At 53.7% G+C, this 19,576-nt stretch overlaps 1 protein-coding gene across 2 annotated transcripts in view; it reads right to left on the bottom strand.

The window, feature by feature from the left end:
- Positions 1-19,219, bottom strand: part of CACNG5 (calcium voltage-gated channel auxiliary subunit gamma 5) — a 41,035-nt gene extending 21,816 nt beyond the window's left edge. The window contains exon 1 of one of the 2 annotated variants that reach the window (XM_081804656.1): positions 19,109-19,219. The gene's annotated coding sequence lies outside the window, so the exon portion shown is untranslated. The remainder of the gene's footprint in view (positions 1-19,108) is intronic. The other variant, XM_081804657.1, reaches the window with a different exon arrangement.
- Between the last annotated feature and the right edge of the window lie 357 nt (positions 19,220-19,576).

Genomic DNA, 19,576 nt, shown 5'->3' with positions numbered 1-19,576 from the left:
AGAGGTGCAGGGGGCACATGGGTGGGTTGTGACTCTCCTGTAAGTCAGGGTGTCGCCACTCCCTCTTGGTGGATCCCCACCTCTGCCCATTTGCTGAGCCCCCCTCCCCCCCCACAGGGACTTGGGTGGGACAAGAGCTCCATTTCCTCTATCCCCTTTCTCTAGCCATCCATCCCTTCTGTGGCTCAATGAATCAAAGTTTCAGATTCAGTTCCTGGCTGGAGAGATACCCGCTTTGGTGGGCTGTCTGAGGATTTCACTGAATGATTCCCATAAAGACCTACTCGGATGGCTTCCTCACCTGTAGAATGGAATTATAGCGATGTTTCCTCACAGGGGGGCTTGGGGGACTAGTGAATTGATACATATTAAGGAGCTCAGACTGGAAGCTCTTAATAAAGGGAGGGGTGTGTAGGGCACTCACCACCGTGGCTGATTTAAGAGCTTTGCAGGTAATGGAGACGGTTATTTTTAGTTCACATGCCCATATTATGAATGCATGCCAGGCGCAAACATGCACTGAAGACCATGGAATGTGAGCATCAGAACAGGACAAACAATGACCACGATGATGAAGAGGGTGATGGCGGTTTGCCACTTGTGGGGCCCATTTATCTACTGAGCATCCATAATCTCGTCCTGAGATCTACCTTGCCAAGTCGCATTATTATTCTTTCTTTACCTAGAGGAACCCGAGGTTGAAGACACAGTGGTCACTCAGCTCATTAAGTGACAGAGATTAGATTCAAACTTAGGGGTGTCTGGCCCCCAAACCCAGGCTCTGGGCATTTCTCCCCCATGCAGTGATGGAGACCAGTCCTCTTTTCCATTTGACCCACGAATGTAAAGAATTCTACTCCCTTCAACAACACAGAGGTGGGTTCTTGTAAATATGTGGGCACCTTGGAGCTCCCAGCCCTGCCAGTCGCCACGAGTCGTAGGCACACCCTCCCCTCCGCCCCGCCCAGCCACACCCTCACTGTGTGGCACATCAGGGATCCCGCCAGCAGAAGTCCTGGCCAGCCCTCCCGCCAGCCCCACGTGAAAGGAGCCGCCCCCCTAACTTCCACCCCAACAGACATGGATTCTTATTTTGCAGGAAACTCAAATCCCCTTTAGAAAAGACAGGGTTGCATACTTCCTTCTTTTATTTTTTTAAAGGTTTTATTTATTTATTTGTCAGAGAGAGAGAGAGAGAGAGCACAAGCCAGGGGCGCAGCAGAGGCAGAGGGAGAAGCAGGCTCCCCGCAGAGCACGGAGCCCGACACGGGGCTCGATCCCAGGACCCTGGGATCATGACCTGAGCCGAAGGCAGCCGTTTAACCGACTGAGCCACCCAGGCGTCCCTCCTTCTTCTTTTAGATTCCACTTAAACAGAGCAGTGACAAGAGCTGCAAACTACATCATTCAGTGGCACAAAGTCTTAATTGTTGACAGAAGCCCACTCGTGTGGCCACCTCCTCCCACTCACACGGCCGGCAGCGCGGGCTGAGCTGTAACATCACTGCCCTCACAGCTATTGGGCGAAATACAAGCCAGCCAGAACAACTTCGTGCCCCGTGTCTTAATATGCGTAGACAGGAAAAATGTTCAGGCCTGATCTAATTTTGGGGACACTGGCCATCTATCAGATCCAGTCTGCAAGAGCTTGCAGAGGGAGCTGGGCCCAGAGTTTTCTCCTGTCCTCAGCTGCCCTGATTTGGGGTCTGCTTGCTTCTCTCACCTGTGCACACTTCTGCTCCCTGATTCCTGCAGGCTGACCCAGACACAGCTCTAAGCAATTTACACGGATTAATTCACTTCATCCTTGCAACAACCCCTTGCGGTAGGCACGGTTATTTTTTTTTTTTTTTAAAGATTTTATTTATTTGACAGACAGAGAGAGAGCACAAGTAGGCAGAGCGGCAGGCAGAGGGAAAGGGAGAAGCAGGCTCTCCACCGAGCAGGGAGCCAGACGTGGGGCTCGATCCCAGGACGCTGGGATCATGACCTGAGCCGAAGGCAGCGGCTTAACCGACTGAGCCACCCAGGCGCCCCGGTAGGCACGGTTATTAAAATAAGGATAAGGGCGCCTGGGTGGCTCAGATGGTTAAGCATCTGCCTTTGGCTCAGGTCATAATTCCAGGGTCCTGGGATCGAGCCCCACGTTGGGCTCCTGGCTCAGTGGGGAGCCTGCTTCTCCCTCTCCCTCTGCCTCCCCCACTGCTCATGCTCTATCTCTGTGTCTCAAATGAATAAATAAAATCTTTAAAAATGAAAAAAATAAAAATAAAATAAAATAAGGATAATACTAGTAGAAACATCTTCATAGGGTAATGAGGATTAAATGAGCTAGTTTAAATGCACCTAGTTTAAAATAAGAACAGTAGCCTGGCGCATAGTAAGTGCACACAGCTCATCTTAACCCTGGTCATTATCCCCACTTTATAGGTGGGGGGTTGGTGGTTAAGCCATTTGGGGGGGTTGGTGAAGTATGCAACCCTGTCTTTTCTAAAGAAGATTTGGGTTTCCATTTGGGTCGGGGTCACCCAGCCAGAAAGCGGGGGAGCTGGGACTTGAACCGAGGTACCTGGCCTTACCCTCTGCTATGCTGGACTGCCTCTTGTTCATCCCTCGGACGGGTTCTCGTAGGGGTGCCCTGCTTAGGTTTCCAGAGTGCTTAGCTCACCACCTTGGAAACTCGCTTCCAAAAAGTGGAGACTCCTGACTGTCAAGTGCAAACTTTGTTCTGATTTTTTTCTCAACACAATCAGCCTCTTGCCGAAGATAAAAGGGCTGAAGGTTTCAAGTCCTTTGGTCCTTGGTCTTTGCATCACTCAGGTGGATGGACAAGCCAGAGATTTTCCTTATAAAAAGTAGTGATATAAATAGTGATCACGGAGGAGGAGGAGGAAGAGAGGAGGGAAGCAGAAAAAAGCAACTGAGTGTTTCCTGCTGGACATTCAGAGCTATTCTTGGCCACGGCCAGCCCCCCTCCATGCTTAGCATGTTTAGGTTTCAGGAGAGATATTTCTTCTGCTGCTGATTCCTTCTTCTGGGAGAAGGCAGAAAGGAGGGGTGGGGGCAGCCTGGGGAGGAAAACAAGTCTGGCTTTGGAGAAGCTGCCTGGACTGCCCTGGGGCCCAGAGGCGAGCTGGGAGCCTGGCAAAGGGCAGGCCTCCCCCCGAGGGGCACGCTGCTGCTTGAGGACTCTCGCAAGATAATCCATGTGGCCTGGCCAGGTTACAAAGCACCCCGTGCACGCTCTGCCCTAAATACCTCCCACCAAGCACCGCTTCCCAGCCTCTGGCATATTTTACCGTAACTCAAGATTCTAATGGCATGTGGCCCGCATAGTCATGCCTCCCCTCGCTCCACCATCCCATCCCCTGCTCCTGTCCACGCGGCCCAGCCCTGGCCCACTGAGTGCCAAGCCCTAGGTCAGACAGAGAGCCAGCCAGGTTGCTGTGGGCCCAGGAACGAGAGCCCCAAGCCCGGATTTCCAGCACTCCTGAACGTTAGTGCAGAAAGGAAGATGACGTGTCAGCCACCTCAGGCTGATAGTCTGGAACAAGATGGGCAAGGAGAGAGAAGCATAAAAGGGGATGACGCGTTTCTCTGAGCAGTTTGCTCTCAGCGTGTTGCTTTTTGCTCCCCGCCCCCGTGACCTGAGATGAAATGATGTCTAGGCCAACCTGAGGTCCCCTGATGGCCTGGTTGGGAGCATGGCCCTTCCTGTGAGTCAGGAGGCCCATGGCTGTGTGGGGTGTGGGATGGAAGTCCATGGGCTCCCTCAGTCCCAGGAGGGGGGGCCAGTGGTTCCTGGAGGGTCCCTGGAGGTCTAGTGCCCCAACAGATGCCTCACGACCTTCAAGAGATGAAGTCAGAGTGCTTACAGAGTTTTTAGACAGATTTTCTTATTTCCTGACTGGATGACAAAGTAAAAGCCTGGGGAGGGAATAGAGGGCCAAGAAGGGGTGGGGGGATGTCACCTTTCACCGGGCCTGGGATGGTCGGCGACAAGGTGGGGGAGGCAAGGGCTACCCTCCCTTCCTCTCAGTCATTGACATACCTCATAGGCCCGGGAGCCATCAGATGTGGAGGCCCTGGTCTGGAAAAAGAGGTGCAAGGCAGGATGAGCATGAACCTCAGCCTTGTTCTGGCTGCTCGGTTCATATTGCCAGTGGCCCATTTGGTCAAGGCCAGCCCAGAAGTGCAGTGGGGGCCGTGGGGCCTCAGGCAACTCACTGAGCCTCTCCGAGTGTCATCAATAATACAGGGATGATCGTTTCTTTACAGAGCGGCTGCGAGGATTCCATGACATAAAGTAGGTCGTGGGCTCTCTGCCGGTGTCCATCTTCATTCCTTGATCCAGAAAGGAAGCAAGACTGGCCACCAAGGAGGCTGATCCCAGTGGGAAAAATACTCAGGGTAACAAGATGGCGCCAGTGGGGTGGGAGCAATGGGTGAGGAAGCTTGTGTGCATCCCCCTTGAAAACTAGCCTTGATAACTGTCTCCAGTGAATAAGGCAGAGATTGCACAGAAACCTTCAGGAACTGCTTCTGAGGAAAGGGCCTGCTCTCTAAGAAGCCAGGTCAGGAACTGAGACGAGAAAAGAGAAGTCATCTCCAGGGCCTCTCTCAGAATCCCACGGCCAGACAGGATCAGACAGGACACAACCTCAAACCCTTATACCAGTCGCCCTCGATCCCTGCTGCCTGTTAGTGTCACTTGAGGAGTTTAAAAGAAATCCCCATGCTGGGTTGTTCCCAAGACCAATTATATCTGGCTCTCTGCTTGGGTGGGGGTGGGGTAAGGCATCAAGATTTAAAAAATTCCAGATGATTCCAAGGTGCGGCCAAGGTTGAGAGCCACGAGCCAACATGGGGACGCTCACAAGCCTGGAGATGTACAGACCCCATGGTTTGTCTTCAGTTCAGTTTGGACTAAAGCAGAGCTATTCAATATGGCAGCCACTGGCCACATGTAGCTCTAGAATGCTTTGATGTGTGGCCAGTCCAAATTGAGACGCACTGTAAGCACAAAACCCACACGAGGTTTCTAAGACTTACTACAGAGAAAGAATGTAAAAAAATCTCATTGGTGGTTTTTAGAACATCGATTACATGTTGAAATGGCATATTGAGCTACATACAATATATTCATTTTACTATATCTTTACACTCTTTTAATGCAGGTGTAGAAAAGTTTAAATGACATCACATGGCTCGTGTTCTATTTCTGTTGGACAGTGCTGGCCTGGAGACTAACCAATTCAAAAATGTGTTTTCTCTAGTTCTTCTGCTTGTAATCTTGTTTCATCTGTTTTTTGACAATAACTTTCTTTAAAAGTTTGCCTCAGGATTCCATTTATGTAAGATTCCTGACATGACAAAAATGAAGAAATGGAGGAACAGAGTAGTGGTTGCTGGGATCGGAGACCAGAGTGAGGAGGGGTGGGGGGCGGTGATGGGGGGGGTCAACAGGAGGGGTCCCCGTGGTGTGGAAATGTGCTGCATCTCGACTGCATTCAAGTCAAAACTCTGGTTGTGCTGCTTTGTGATGTAATGTTGTAGATGTTACCATTGGGGGAAACTGGGTAAAGGGTACATGGGATCTGTGTGATTTCTTACAATTGCCTGTGAATCTACAACGATCTCAAAAGAAAAAGCTCAATTAGAAACAACAACTTCACCTCTGAAAGAGTAACACTCACACTCTGCTGGTGACTGAGTAAAGTGGGGTTTCCCTTTTGGAAAGTCACTTGGCAACACGCATCCAGCCTTATGTATGTTCGTTACTCTTGGTCCCAAAAATTCAGCTCCTGGGAATTGCTGATACGGAAATAGATATAAGTACAAGAATACACAAAGGTGTTTATTCACTGTTGCTTGTAGTAGCAAAATGCTCAGAACCACCAAAATGCCTTTCTGAAAGGGAAGGGTTATATGAACTAGGGCTTTATCCACTCAATGGACAATTCCTGGACAGTTCCTGTCCTCAGTGACAATGTTGTCATTGAAGGAAATGCTGGTAAGACAGTGTTAAATGAAAAAAAAGTGGGATGCAAAATATCAATAATTTGTTTGCTAATTTGTAAATCAAGAATCTGGGATGACGAATAGAAAAATATTAAGAGTGCAGCTCTGATAGTAGGAGGATGGATAAATTTGTTTATTCTTCCTACTTTACTATTTATTTTCCCCAATTTTGTTTAATAAATATGCAGCACGTTTTTAAAGTGACATAATGATCTTTTTTTCCCTTTTTTTAATTAGTTGTCTTCCTGAAACTAAGGGACAATGCCAGACTGGGTAAGAAGGCAGGTGGCTGACTTGCCCCCTGCTGGCTGATTGTGGTGGTGCAGCCTGGAGCTCACGGGTGCCCTTTTCATTCCCTTTCGTTCCTGGCGTGGTACCAGAGATCTCGAACACCCTCACCCAGAAATGTGGATTGGGGGAGAGGAGGGAAGACTGCCTCTCTCTACTTTTCTGAATTTCCCAACGTGCTATCGAAGAAGCACAGATTTTCTCCACTTGGGGCGCATGCGTGTATACGTATATATGAACTTTAAGTTAAAAATTAACAAAAGATGACCTATATATAAAGAAAAACACATATTTTAAACCAGAGCAGCATCATGGCAGGGGGCGGCTGACAGCGAATTCCCTCCCTTCTCCCTGGAATGGCCTTCTCTGCTTCTTCCTGGGGCATAAGCCAGCCTGCCCCAGGCTCTTGCAATGTTCTATTTTTATTTTCATTATTTAACTGTGTCCCATATACACCGCTAAGTGGAGTGCTCAGTTCCATAGCTTAATGGATAGCTGACCTCCGTCTGCAATGCCCAAGTCACGTGGAACTCTGCAAGCCGTTAATGGGGGTCCTCAGGCCCCCTCCCCTTGTCAATTTCAGTCCATGGCTGAGAGCGCAGGAATGGGGCTACCATGGAGGAGGAGGGGGGCATACAAGGAGGGAATGAAGCAAGCAGCCCACACCAGCAAGGGAGTACTGGGGAGTCGCGAAGACCTGTGGATGGTGTTCCCTTGCAGCCTGCTCTCAGGAGCTGAGCAGCTCACGGGGCTGGAGGCAGGATGACTACTGACTTGCTTTCTCACCTCCACTGGCTTGTTGATGATCGACTGAGCTCAGCTCCTGGCCAGACCAGCAGGGAGCTATCCTGGGACCTGCCTCCTGGAGGAAGAAGGGGTTTTAATTCCTCTACCTCATCTTCTTTCTCGGGTTATTGAATTCTACACCTTCATAGTGCTCTAAACCTTGTCATCTGACTCTCTGATCCCACAAAGGTTATACACTCAGGGACCTGGGGTCAGTCATCAGGCAAACAGGGAGAAACCACACGGCACACAAGGGTTTGTTGATCTACTGCATTGACCTTGACCCTCGGCATCAATGATGTATTATGAAATACTTTCATACGGGTTTGTGACCTCCCTGGATCCTCTTATCAAGTCTAGGAACACGGAGTTATGAATGGCATGATTCATTCTGCAGGCAAGAAGACCAAGGTTGAGAGAGGTGTCCTGCCCAGGGAGGATGTGAAGTTGCATCCTCTGGGGTACAGTCCTCTGCCTGTGTTCATCCCATTCTCCCCACAAAGGGGCACGGTGCTTTCCCAGGTAGACCCCAGGAAGTGCAACCTCCAGGACTCTGGCATCAGGCCCCCCTCCCCGCCCCCGAGCTGACCCGTGCTGGATCTGCCCCTCCCCGGGGTAGTAACCAGACACAGCGGGCTGTTTCTGCCTCCCTCCCTTGGCTGACTTCTCTCCCCTCCACAGCCCCTCCTGCCCGGTGTGGTGACTCCGGGGCCCCTCACATGATGAGTGTTCCTCATCCTTCCCACAACAACACATTCATCAGGAGGGAGACAGATGTTCCGATCCAGAGGGAAGGAGGAGGGAGTGGAAGAAATCAATAGTGCAGAATGATGTCTCTATATTGTGCCTCCCATTTTTTATTTCCCTCCACAGAAGCACAACGGAAAACAAATGTTGGCTGTGGTTTTGATATGAATTGATCTTGAAGCCGGGTGAACCCAGCCGTGCTCCCTTAATGGCTAGCCGTCGCCTGCTGGCACTTCGGTTGACAACCCGTTCTCAATCAATGCACAAGGGCCACCTACTTATCTGATTTGGATGTCCTGGCTCTTCTCTGCTCCCAGCACTGGGGACTGTCAGCAGGGACTGAAATTGGTCACCAGCTGGGTGGGGTGGTGAGAGAGAAGGCTAAAGGAGGGAAGCGGGGCCTCTACCATAGCCCCAAACCCATCTCTCTTGCAGAGAAAAATTCCTACCTGCCTTAGGCTCAAATACCTTCAAAGCTGAGCTGAAATCCAACTGTGCAAATAGCATTTTCAGCCAGTAATCCTTTAGTCTGAATTTGCAGAGCCTTGTTCTTAATGGAGGCAGTCACAGCACCTATCTTAGGGACAGAGCGAGGAGTGCATGAAGTGACTCACACCCAGGGCCCAGCCCACACCTGGCACTGTCATCAGCCAAGCTCCGGCCGTGAGCCTCCAGCCCCCCAACTTGTGTGGCATACTGTGCGCTCTCATCTGGACGTTTCGGTTAACCTCTTAGGCCCTCCATCTTCTTAACTAGGAAGGTAAGATAATACGTCCTCACACAAGTGCTAAGGGGATGAAATACAGTAGGGTATGTGGGGCTGGGCATAGCTCCTAGCACTTGGCAGCTGCTCCCCCCTCAAGCTTCTGGAAGTTTCCTGTGGGAGTGGGATGAGGGAAAGGCACGGGGGGGAGGGCTGCCTGGAAATCTGGAGCAACGTCCCACAGAAGGTTCCAGAAAGGGGCAGCACATGACGGTTGAATGGGGGCCCCCATCTTGGGGCCCTTTTCATTGTGTCCTCAGGGGGCAATCAACACCCCCCAGAGCAAAGGAAGCATGAGACGTGGAAGGACCTACCCACTGCAAGTTCATACCTGGGGCTGTATCCCAAGAAGTTACAAAAGTCAAGGGTCCTTCATTCAAATTTGCTCTGGGTTCAAATCCCTGCTACGTCACTTAGCAGCTCTGTGACCTTGGGCAGGTGGCCTCACCGCTCGGTGCCTCTGCTTCTGCATCTACATAGGGAGGATGAAAACAGAACCCCCTCCGTGCAGCTGCATGAGGACTGAGTCACGTGTGGTCACTCAGCCAGCATCGTGCCCGGCACACAGGAGCCCTCCATTCGGGTTTGCTCGGGTGGTAATTACATCGCGGTTCTCCCGACATGCACCATTACCGTGGCTAGGGCGGGGTGCCGTGCTCTCTGTGCCAGCGTCTGCGTCTGAAGGTGCGTAGGGATTCCGGCTACAAATGCTCTGGACTGTTGAAGTCCAAAAGGGCTCTGGCCACCCCACCCATCCCTTCTACAGCTGACCAGGGCTCTCCTGGGAACTAGGGCCTCAGGAGGCTAGCGTTTGTGAATTCTTGCCTCGATCGGGCAGCATTCCAGCTATTTCTCTATGCAACGATCTCAGAACTCAGTCCTCGTGATGACTCTGGGAGTGCCACACGGACGTTGCGCATTCATGTGGGAACCGAGGCTCAGAGATGACACTCCACTGGCCTGAGGTCACCCAGACACTGAGACATAGGTGTGGGCTCTGCGCCTGGCTTCTGAGACCACAAAGCCCCAGTGGCTCCACAGTACCAAACAGGAGTCGTATTCCGGAGGGTCAGGCTGCGGGGCTCAGGTTATCAGGGTTAGGATCTAGGAGTAAGGTCCAGATGACTGCTATGGGGCAGGGGCAAGGCCAGAGGTGGTCTCACAGTAGGGCTGGAGTTGAAGGTGGGTGTGGAGAGTGATCAGACTATCCTGATGCCGAGTTAAAAAAAAAAATAAAAGCATTTTCTATGCACAGAGCGAATCCTGCCTACCTTCTCCAGAAGACAACATCCTCTCCAGGAAATAGTGGGGGCCCTCCTGACCATATCACTCACATCCCACCCCCTGCGCTCCATCACAGGGGTGCCTCGTGCCCTGGAAGGGTGGTCTTGGCGCTATGCATTTGCCAGCCCCCGAGCTCCTTCGGAAGAGCAAGGAGAGGCTGACCAAGGTATCTTGGGTCTCCAGGATGAAGAGGTGCAAGCCAAGGTCACCCGCCAGGGAACAGTCACCTATTTTGAGCCCAAGTGAGATTTATGCAAGGAGTCGCCTGCCTCCTAAGGCAATGGCTGGGGGTGGGTGGTGTCTGAATGTATTATCCCGTGGGGGTAGGCACTGCTTCCTGCATGCCAACGCTTTCTTCTCTTGGCTGGCAGCACCGTGCTCCCAGCACCGTACTCAGGGGGACCTCTATCTGGAGGGCAAGCTGTGCTAGGCGGGGGAATGCCAGCTGCAGAGGCCGGAGCCAGGAACAGAGGGAAATTCCTATGGACCTTAAACCTAGGACCCCGGCCTCATATGAGCACTGGAAGAGAAGAGGTTGACCGTCAAGAGTGCAGAGTACCTGAGCTCAAGCTCTGGCTCGGCCAGCAAACAGCTGTGTGGCCTTGGACAACTTACTTAACTGTTCTGAGCTCCCACATGCTTATAAAATATGGGTAACCATACTTAAAAAAGATTTTCAGGAAAATGACAAGTTTCAGTGAGGATGTGGGGGAACTGGAACCCTCATACACTTGTTGGTGGAAACATAAAATGGTGAGGGGCACCTGGGTGGCTCAGTTGGTTAAGCGTCCCACTCTTGATTTTGGCTGAGGTCATGATCTCAGGGTCATGAGATGGAGCCCCACACTGGGCTCTGCGCTGGGTGTGGAGTCTGCTTAAGATTCTCTCCCTCTCCTTCTGCCCCTCCCCCTGGCCACATGCATGCTCCCTCTCTTAAACAAACAAACAAAAAAAGAAAAGAAAAAAGAAAAAAGGAAAAGAAACATAAAATGGTGCAATCACATGGAAAAGAGTTTGGTGGGGCCTCAAAAAGTTGAACATAGACTTACCATCCGGCCCAGTAAAAGAGTTGAAAACAGGTGTTCAAACAAATATTTGTACATGAATATTCAGAGCAGCATTATTCATAAGAGCCAAAGGGTAGACAAATGCCCATCAGTGAATGAAAGGATGCACAAAATGTAGTATATCCACACAATGGAATATTATTCAGTCATAAAAAGGAATGAAGCGTTGATACAGCATGGATGAACCTGGGAAACATGGTAGTAAGTGAAAGAAGCCAGACACAAAAGGCCACATGTTGTATGATTCCATTTATATGAAATGTCCAAAATAGGTAAATGCATGGGGACAGAAAGCAGATGAGTGGTTGCCAGGGACTTGGCAGAGGCAGGAATGGGGAGTGACTGTTTAGTGGGTGGGTTTCCCTTGAAGGTGATGGAAATGTTCTGGAATTAGAAGGTGGTGATGGTTACACAATGCTTGAATATGCTAAGGGCCACCAAATTGTACATTTGAAGATGGTTAAAAGGGTAGATTTTATGTTATGTGTATTTTACCACAATCAAATCCCCTAAAGATTGAATCTATTTATATCAAAGCACACGATTCATCAGAATTGAAGGAGTGCATACTGAAACGTGTCTATCCAAGCAATTTTTTTTGGGGGGGGGGTAGGGGGATTGCCAAGTGGTTAGAGGAGGACTAGACACAAAACACTGGGCACGGAGCCGGCATGAGGTAATGGCTCAGGAAATCCCAGCCTCCCTCCCAGTTTTCCCTCCCATGTCAGAGAACTCCGCCTCTGTGGGCCACACCTTTCACATACCACATGGCCCTGCACCTGAGGGGCAGGTGGGACATGTTTTTGTTTGTTTTTTTAAGATTTTATTTATTGAGAGAGAGGGAGAGCGAGAGCAAGAGAGAAAGAGGGCACAAGCCAGGGTAGGAGGAAAGGTAGAGGGAGAAGGAGACTCCCTGTTGAGCAGGGAGCCCGACGAAGGGCTCGATCCCAGGACCCCGAGATCATGACCTGAGCCGAAGGCAGACACCCAACCCACTGGGCCACCTGACATGTTTTTAAGATCTTGTTGCTGCACATCAAGAACCAGGAGCTCCACTGGCTCCAGGAGCAGGCAGAGACCTCATGCCCTGGAGTCTAGGGACAGAAGTAACTGACCTCTGGGAGGTATCATGATTGCTACTGGTGAACACGAGCTTCGTGGGGGAAGGCAGATCTGTAAAGTGCAAAGGAAACACTGGGGACTGATTTCTGTAACCAGCGAGAGCAAATGTCATTATTAAGCAAGCAGGTGGCAGGCACCCTGGGCAAGCCCCTGGCCTAGTGGGGAGGGAGGAGAAGAACGGATGCTGGCAGTGCTGGGGGCAAGCTGGCTGATGGAGGTGTGCTGGGGATGCTGCAGAAGCACAAACAAGGGCCCCTAAGGAACACCTGGGAAGGCTTCCTGGAAGAGGTGATATCTAAGCTGAGTCCTTTGTTCCTGTCTGGTGAGGAGTTTATGCTTTAAATGAGGGAAGGAGAAGAGAATTCTGGAAGAGTCAGACCCTGTGCCTGGCGACTTGGTTACATTTTCCTTTTTACAAATTCCAAGGGTCTCAGAAAGGCCATTGGGCTCCCTGAGTTTAAATCCTGGCTCTACCACTTATGATCCGGCTGACTTTGGGCAAGTTAACTGACCTCTCTGTCCCTTAGTTTCTTCACCTATAACATATGGTTAATGATAATGACCTCAAAGAGTTGCCTGACAGTTAGATAAGCTGGGGAGACCCAGAGTAGGGGATATGTATGGGAGCAATCGTCATTATACCCACTGCCTTTGCACTTGACCATGGCTTTGGGGCCAGGGTCACTGACAAGGTGCCTATAAGGATCCATTGGCCTCAGAATTCAGTAGAACCTCTTTCGGACATCACGGAGTGGGGGGCCAGGGTCCGTGTCCACGGAGCCAGGAAGACAAAGCGAGCGGCCCCCACATACCCAGCATATTTTGTTGTTTGATGTATGATGTCTGTTGTCTCCGTTTTGATTTGATCGTCACACCAACCCTGGGTGTAACTCCTCTCCCCTGCACTTTACAACTCAGGAAAACTCAAGCTCAAAGAGACAAGAACTTGCCCAAGGTCACACAGAGCGGTGGAGCTCCATCCACCCACTGCCCAGTATACTCCTGATTGGGAGCCTAGCTTTCCATCCCCATGCCAATGCTTACCAGCCAGGCCTGATTCCTGGTCTGCAAAACGGCCATGACAGGAAGGTGTATCTCGTAAGGACTGGACAGCAGGAAGCTTACACAACACTTCGCACATGGTAAGCCCCCAGGAGATGCTAGTTTCTATTACTCTGTCATCCCTGCTGTCTCCTCTTAATGGGAGAACTCCCCAGGGACCCATGCTCCCAAGGGACGGACAGCACAGATCTGCTGAGGCTCATCATCTCAGGTCCCCACAGTGTGTGGATGTCCTCCTCCCCGACCCAGGCTCTCCTGCTCGAGCCAGGATCTTCCTTCCCGCCCAGGCACGCCCCCCATGCCGAGCTGCTGGTGCAGCTGCCGCCTTTTGCTCAAGAATCCCCACTGGGAGGGCACCTGGAATACTGGCTTATTCCAGGGGTTCTTGCCTCCCTCACCCAGGGCCAGCTGGCTTCTTTCCAGGCTTCCAGGCAAGATCAGCCCCCTCTACCCAACCCCACCCCCAACCCATGTCAGCTGCCTCGGTTTCTGCCCTTGGGCAGGTGTCTGAGTCGATGGCACGCTGTCTCCCTCCATGAAGGGCTCATGCACGTCCAGACTCCTGGAGCAGGAACGCTTCCTGCAGCCTCCTTGCTGGGCAGTGATCCAGGCAGCCTGGCCTTGAACTCTGGGGAGGTGGGGAACCCCACGCTGGGCAGCAACGCCAAGTGCACAGAAGTTTGCCCGAGGCTTCACCAGGGCGACTCCTAGTAACTTCTTTTTCTCGCCGATTCAGATTCTATTGTCTGGAATTACACACAATGAGTCTCATTTCCCAATTGTTCTGCCATAACAGGAAAGAAAATAAAGGAGGGTCATCCAAACTTCAAGACCTCCTCCCAAAATGCAGTTCTTGAAAAGTCCTGTCCGTCCTTCCCTTCCGAGGCTTCTCTCCCCCCGTGTCACGCCTGCACCTCCGTGGCCGCTGGCTGAGCGTGCGGCACCGTGAACGCTTGCCCCCCGAGCACCCGAGAGACCTACGTCCCATCGGGGCTTTGCACTTAGCAGCCAGTGACTACATCTCTGGTTCCTCCTCCTCAGCCCTCGGAGAGGGAGGGGGACAGGGAGCGGGAGGGTTTAACTTCCCTTGACCTCGGGAGATACCGGCCTTGACCTCACCAGATGGCCTCGCTGCAGCTCAGTGAATAGATGCACGTGTCCGGAACAAGGGCCCGGAGCCGGGAGACAGGGGAGGGTGCTGCCTGCCCTCTGGCTTCCCGCCGGCGCGCGCGCACCGAGAGTGGGGGACCCTGGGAGCTGGCACGGGCCGCACCACCGGGGACGTGGGACAATGCACCAGTCCCTGAAAGAGCCGAGGCTGACAGAGCTTCTGGGACTCGTCCAAGGCCACACACAGCTACTAAGCGACTGAGCTGGGTGGGATCTGAACTCACCTCTGCGTGGCTCCGAAGTCAATGTCAGATAGTAGAGCACGGACAGCCCAAGTTCGTGTCCCAAACTGTACCACCCACGTCGCTTGGCCCTTCTGGGCCTTGAAACATGAGGCAAGGAAATCATAGGCACCTTGTGGGACCAGTATGAATAGGTGTGGGAGAACACTTGGGATGGTGTTTGCACCCAGCGGGTAGCGAGCACGCGGCTCTCCTTTACTCTGGGGAGAAAGCAGAAAGCCTCACGGCCCCCTCATGACCCTAACAGGATCAGGGCCCATCGGGAGCTGGCCCACTGCTGCCCGCCCAGCCACCCGTGTCCTTGCTCCCTGACTTGCTCTTCCTGCCGCTTGGAAGGCTCTTTGCCCAGACCTCTGCTTCACTCGCTCCCTCCCCTCCTTCTGGCCCCTGGTCACATGGTGGGTGCCCCCTTTGAAAATGGCACCCCCACACCCACCCCCAAACCTCCAGCCCTTGCCTTGTCTTTCTCTCGAGCATTTTCACAGACAGCCTACTCTCTATTTTCCCTCGTGAGCATATTTGTTGTTCGTCTCCCTCTTTAGAATGCTTGCCCCTAAGGGGACGGGATTGAATTTTGTCTGCTCTGTTCACAGCTGTATCCCCAGTGGTTCTCAACAGTGGGCGAGTCTGCCCCGCAGGGGACATCTGGCAATGTCTGGAGACATTTGTGGTGGTCACGGTGGGAGGGGGGGAGCTCCTGGCGTTTAGTGGGTAGAGGCGAGGGATGCTGCTAAACATCATGCAACACACAGGACAGCCCAAGAAGAATAATCTGGCCCCAAATGTCCACAGTGCCACAGCTGTATTCCCACCGCAGAACAGTCGCCAGCACGTACACAGTAGGTGCTCAATAAATGATTCTGTAGAAGAACGAAGAGCTGCTGCATCATCATCATTATCTAAGAACAGGTATCATTGTAAATAATCTTCAAGAATGCTCATCGCACTAATATAACGTTAAATGTCAACTACATCTCAGTTTTTAAAAAATGGTTGTTATTTGGGAGTTCATGGCCAGAAGCCCATACTGGTGACCAGTAACTTCTCTCTAGTCTGAGCCCTGCTCTCAGCAGCGCCCAGATGGGCTGCCAACGGCTCGCTGCCACACCGTCATGAGCCAAGACCAGAACACATTTCAGGCTCTGTGAGGGCCTGAGTGATGCTGGCCGGCCTCTCCCCGAATCCAGCCTGCTCATGGGCCCCCCTCAGCAGAACACTCAGTTCTCAGCCCTGCCCCCACACTCAGGACCACGTGTCCACCTGGGCAAGGAACCACCTCCACAAGCCTTGTAGGGTGATCCCAGATGAGCCTGCGCCCCCAGGCTTCTCACAGCCCAGGAGACTGCGGGTCTGAGTGAATTAGGTGCTTTTTGCTCCTTCTGAGGAAGGACGTGGGATGTTCAGGGAATCACAGGAGTAGAAAGCTCCCCTGGCCCCGCTCAGCCCAGGCCTTTTGCTGACCTAACAAATCACCACTGACAGCTTTAAACAGCCAGCATGATGAGCCCAGGCTCTCCAAACGCAGAGAACACCACCCTAGAATACATTAACTGCCACGTGGCCATGCGCTAACGGGAAGGTGGAGCAGCAGAAAAGGAAGGATGCTTTTGCCTTGGGCCTAGTTCACCCCGGGAACAGGCTGCCAAGACCCTGCGCCAGCTCCCTCGGTGGGCCACCCTCCCCCCTTCCCACTGAGAATTCCCACTGGAGGTTCACAACTTCCCCTGCCCGCTGCCTGCCCTGCCCCATCTCCCCTAGTTTTCCTCTCTCTCTGGGCCCTCCTTGGGCTCACAACTGGCCCTTTCTCTGCAGACTTTGGGGCCAGTTAAAGTTAGTACCTTTTTCCCTCCCCTGCTCTCCCCACCTTCTCTTTTCTTCTCTCTCTTCCTCTGCTCTCTCCCTCTCCCCTTGCACAAAGGTCCTGAAAGCTTTTTTCTTTTTTTAAAGATTGTATTTATTTATTTGAGAGAGAGCACGCGTGTGAGTGCTCGAGAGCACACGCAGGGGGAGGGAGCAGGGAGCCTGACGTGGGGCTCAATCCCAGGACCTGGGGTTCATGATCTGAGCTGAAGGCAGACCCTTAATGACGGAGCCACCCAGGTGCCCCATGAACGCTTTTAAATGAGTCATAAAGTTTCATAGCTGACAAATGGGTACAAGGCAGAAGTCAAAGGAACTAGTCTCTAATGGTGAAATATTAGACGGCAGGCAGCTAGGTCTGGGGAAACAGGGTATTTGGCAGGCAGGGGTTTTCCTGGTGCCGCTGAAGTCACATGTAGCTGGCCCCAATTCTGCCAGGGAGGAAGGCTGACCCCAATGCAGAATGGAATGAAAGAGAGGCACATGCCCAGTGACCACCTAGGAATGAGCCAGCAGGCTACGTGGGGCAGGCCCAGGACACCCACGGCTGGAAGCCTGAGGCAAAAGCACTGACTTCCCCCAGGGGCAGGGCTTGGTGGAGACTGGCTTCCAACCCTTGCATCCTCACTTTCTGGGACTCCGAGTTCAATCTCTGAGCTACCCTGATAGAAAAACACACAACTCGCCCCAGTGCCGAGGATGGTATGAGGGACCCTAGCAACCCAAAGCCGAGGGCTGAGAGTCATATGGGGGCTGGAGGAAGCAGAGACAAGCCGCCCTGAACACCTCCACTGAGCCTGACGCTGATATCTATGTCCTTGCTTTACACAACAGCCCTGGCCCCATTCCACAGACGAGAAAACTGAGTCCAGATGGTTCTGTCACTCGGCCAAGGTCACACAGTCAGTGACCCAGCTGGGACCGGAGCCCATGTTTTCCATGACGACGACACAGGGCCTGCCTCCTCCAGCTAAGTGGGAACCATTCAGTCAACCTCCCCCCTGCATTCCCCTCCTCCGCCCCAAGTCCTGGAACCCCACAGCCTGAGAATGGCTGAGCTCTCACAGGCTTGCTGCCAGGACGCCAGGCGTCTCATCAACTGGATGTGTGTGGACAGGGCAGTCCTGGCTCCACCCCACCCCTCAGGGTGTCCACGGCCTTCCACATGTAAGACGGAGGCAGAAGTCTGGGACAGGGACATCTGAGACACGGTGACAAACTGCATCTTTTCTAGCCGCCCTGGGGACCTGGCCCCGTGACGGGATGCCCCCAGCCATCTCAGCTGCTAAGTTAGCAGAGAATTGGGGCAGAGCGAGGGCTTCTCAGGCAGGCAGGAGACTCTGGGAGGGGGGCTGGCTGGGGAGTCAGCAGATGTCACCAAGATGCCTGTGGTCCTGAGATGTCCTGAAGTCAGAACATCAGATCGAAGCCAAAATCTCCGCACCCTCCCTGCCCAACCTGGGCTGTGAATTCATCAAGCCTTGGGGTTTAGAGAGATGAGGGAGTGGCATGAGGTGGCCAGGAAGGAAGTCCCATCTTTTGTTCCCTAGGATGGTGCGGAGTAGGAGCCAGCACACGTGACAGCTGGAGGTTGACGTCTGTCTCCCACTTGGGGACCCAGTCCTGGGTCCTGCTCTTGTCCAGTCACTGATAATCCCACAAAACAGGTGAATCCCTTCCCATCCCCGAACAAGAGCTTCCTCAACCCTAAAAGGGGACATGGAGGTGGCTGGCAAGTTCTGGGGGGGAGGGGCAGATGAGAGCCCAAGGCTGCATCAGGGCCCCGGGGAACCGACACCCAGGCCAGCCCTGGAGGGGCTCAGAATAGGATCCTCTTTCCTCCCCAGCCAGGTTCCAGGAATTACCTCTTAAAGCCCTTTCAGTCCCAAGAAGTGATAATTTGACTTCACTTTGAAAATTTTAACGAACTGCATCTTCACGGGTTGCCAAATTAGGATGAGGGCAGAGACAGCTCAAGTAATTAAAATGGGGAGGAGGGAGGCTTTGGAGTGATGGGGGAAATGTGCTGGTGTGTGCCTGGTGGGTAGGAATCTCACCCTCACCCTCAGCCCGCCGGGAGGCGGGGGGCCCCCTCCCCGCCAGCTTCTTCTCCCCTGCCTGTCCATCTCCGCTCCCCGGCATCTGGCCGCGACCCTTCCTGCACCCAGCCGGACCTGGGCATCCTCGCTGCCCCCGTGGTCAGGAGGGAGAAGCGGGGAATTCGAGGCATGGATGGACAGCCCCGCTCAACAGGTGGTGGTGGGCTTTCGCTCCCGCATTATCCGGATAATTTCTGCCAGCCCCACTCAAGCCCGTCGTGGGAGCGTGCCCTCAGCTTTGGAGTGGGCAACCAGACTGCCCAGCAGCGCCGGCCAAGAGGGGGCGGCATCTCCTCCCCCGCACATTCCCGACACGCACACGCGCGCACACACACGGACACACGCGCACACACGGGCGTGTACACGCGCACTCGCCGCCACGCTGCCCCTTCCTTCTCAGCGCCGGACCCGGACGCGCGCCCGCGGGGGTACAAGGTGGCCCCTGCCCCTGGCGACGAGGTAACGGGGGGCAGCCCCGCCCCGCGGCCGAGGCGCCGGCGGGAGATGGTCCTCCCGCCCCCCCACACCCCCCTCCACCCCACCCCCCACCCCCTGGCATGGGAGAGCGGGTCTCCCCGCCGGCTTCCCGGCTCCTACCTCACCCGAGCCGCCGCGGCCCCTGACCCTGGTCGGAGGTCCCTCGCCTGCTCGGCGCGCCGGGCGGGAGGTTCGGCGCCAGGTTCCCGGGCGCCCGCCCCGTCGCGTGCGGCCGAACCGCTCCGCGCTGGAGGCCGAGCAGCCGCCGCCGCCGCCGCCGCCGCCGCCGCGGGAGCCGCGAACTCGGAGAGGGAGGGGCAGGCCGGGGGGGCGGGGCCGGGGGCGGGGCCTCCCCGCCCCGCCCCCCGCCCCCCCCTCCCGCTCCCCCGGGTGCGGCGGGCTGCGGACGCTGGGCTCCACCGCGGCAGGGGAGCACGTCGGCGGGAAGCACCTTCGTGAGGTCTGCAGGTGGAAAGTAGGGGCCTGGGGTAGGGGAGGAGAGGCTTTCGGGGCCGCTAGGGGTTGCCTGAGACCCCCTGACTTTGGTCAGACTTCCTTTCAAATTCCAGAGGCTCCCGCTTGGCAGTT

This window comes from Leptonychotes weddellii, chromosome 15, assembly GCF_054177405.1.
Source record: "Leptonychotes weddellii isolate Sample4059 chromosome 15, ASM5417740v2, whole genome shotgun sequence".
Classification (NCBI taxonomy): Eukaryota; Metazoa; Chordata; class Mammalia; order Carnivora; family Phocidae; genus Leptonychotes; species Leptonychotes weddellii.
Note: the sequence above shows the minus strand (reverse complement) of the source record. Positions and strands in the feature narration are given on the sequence as shown.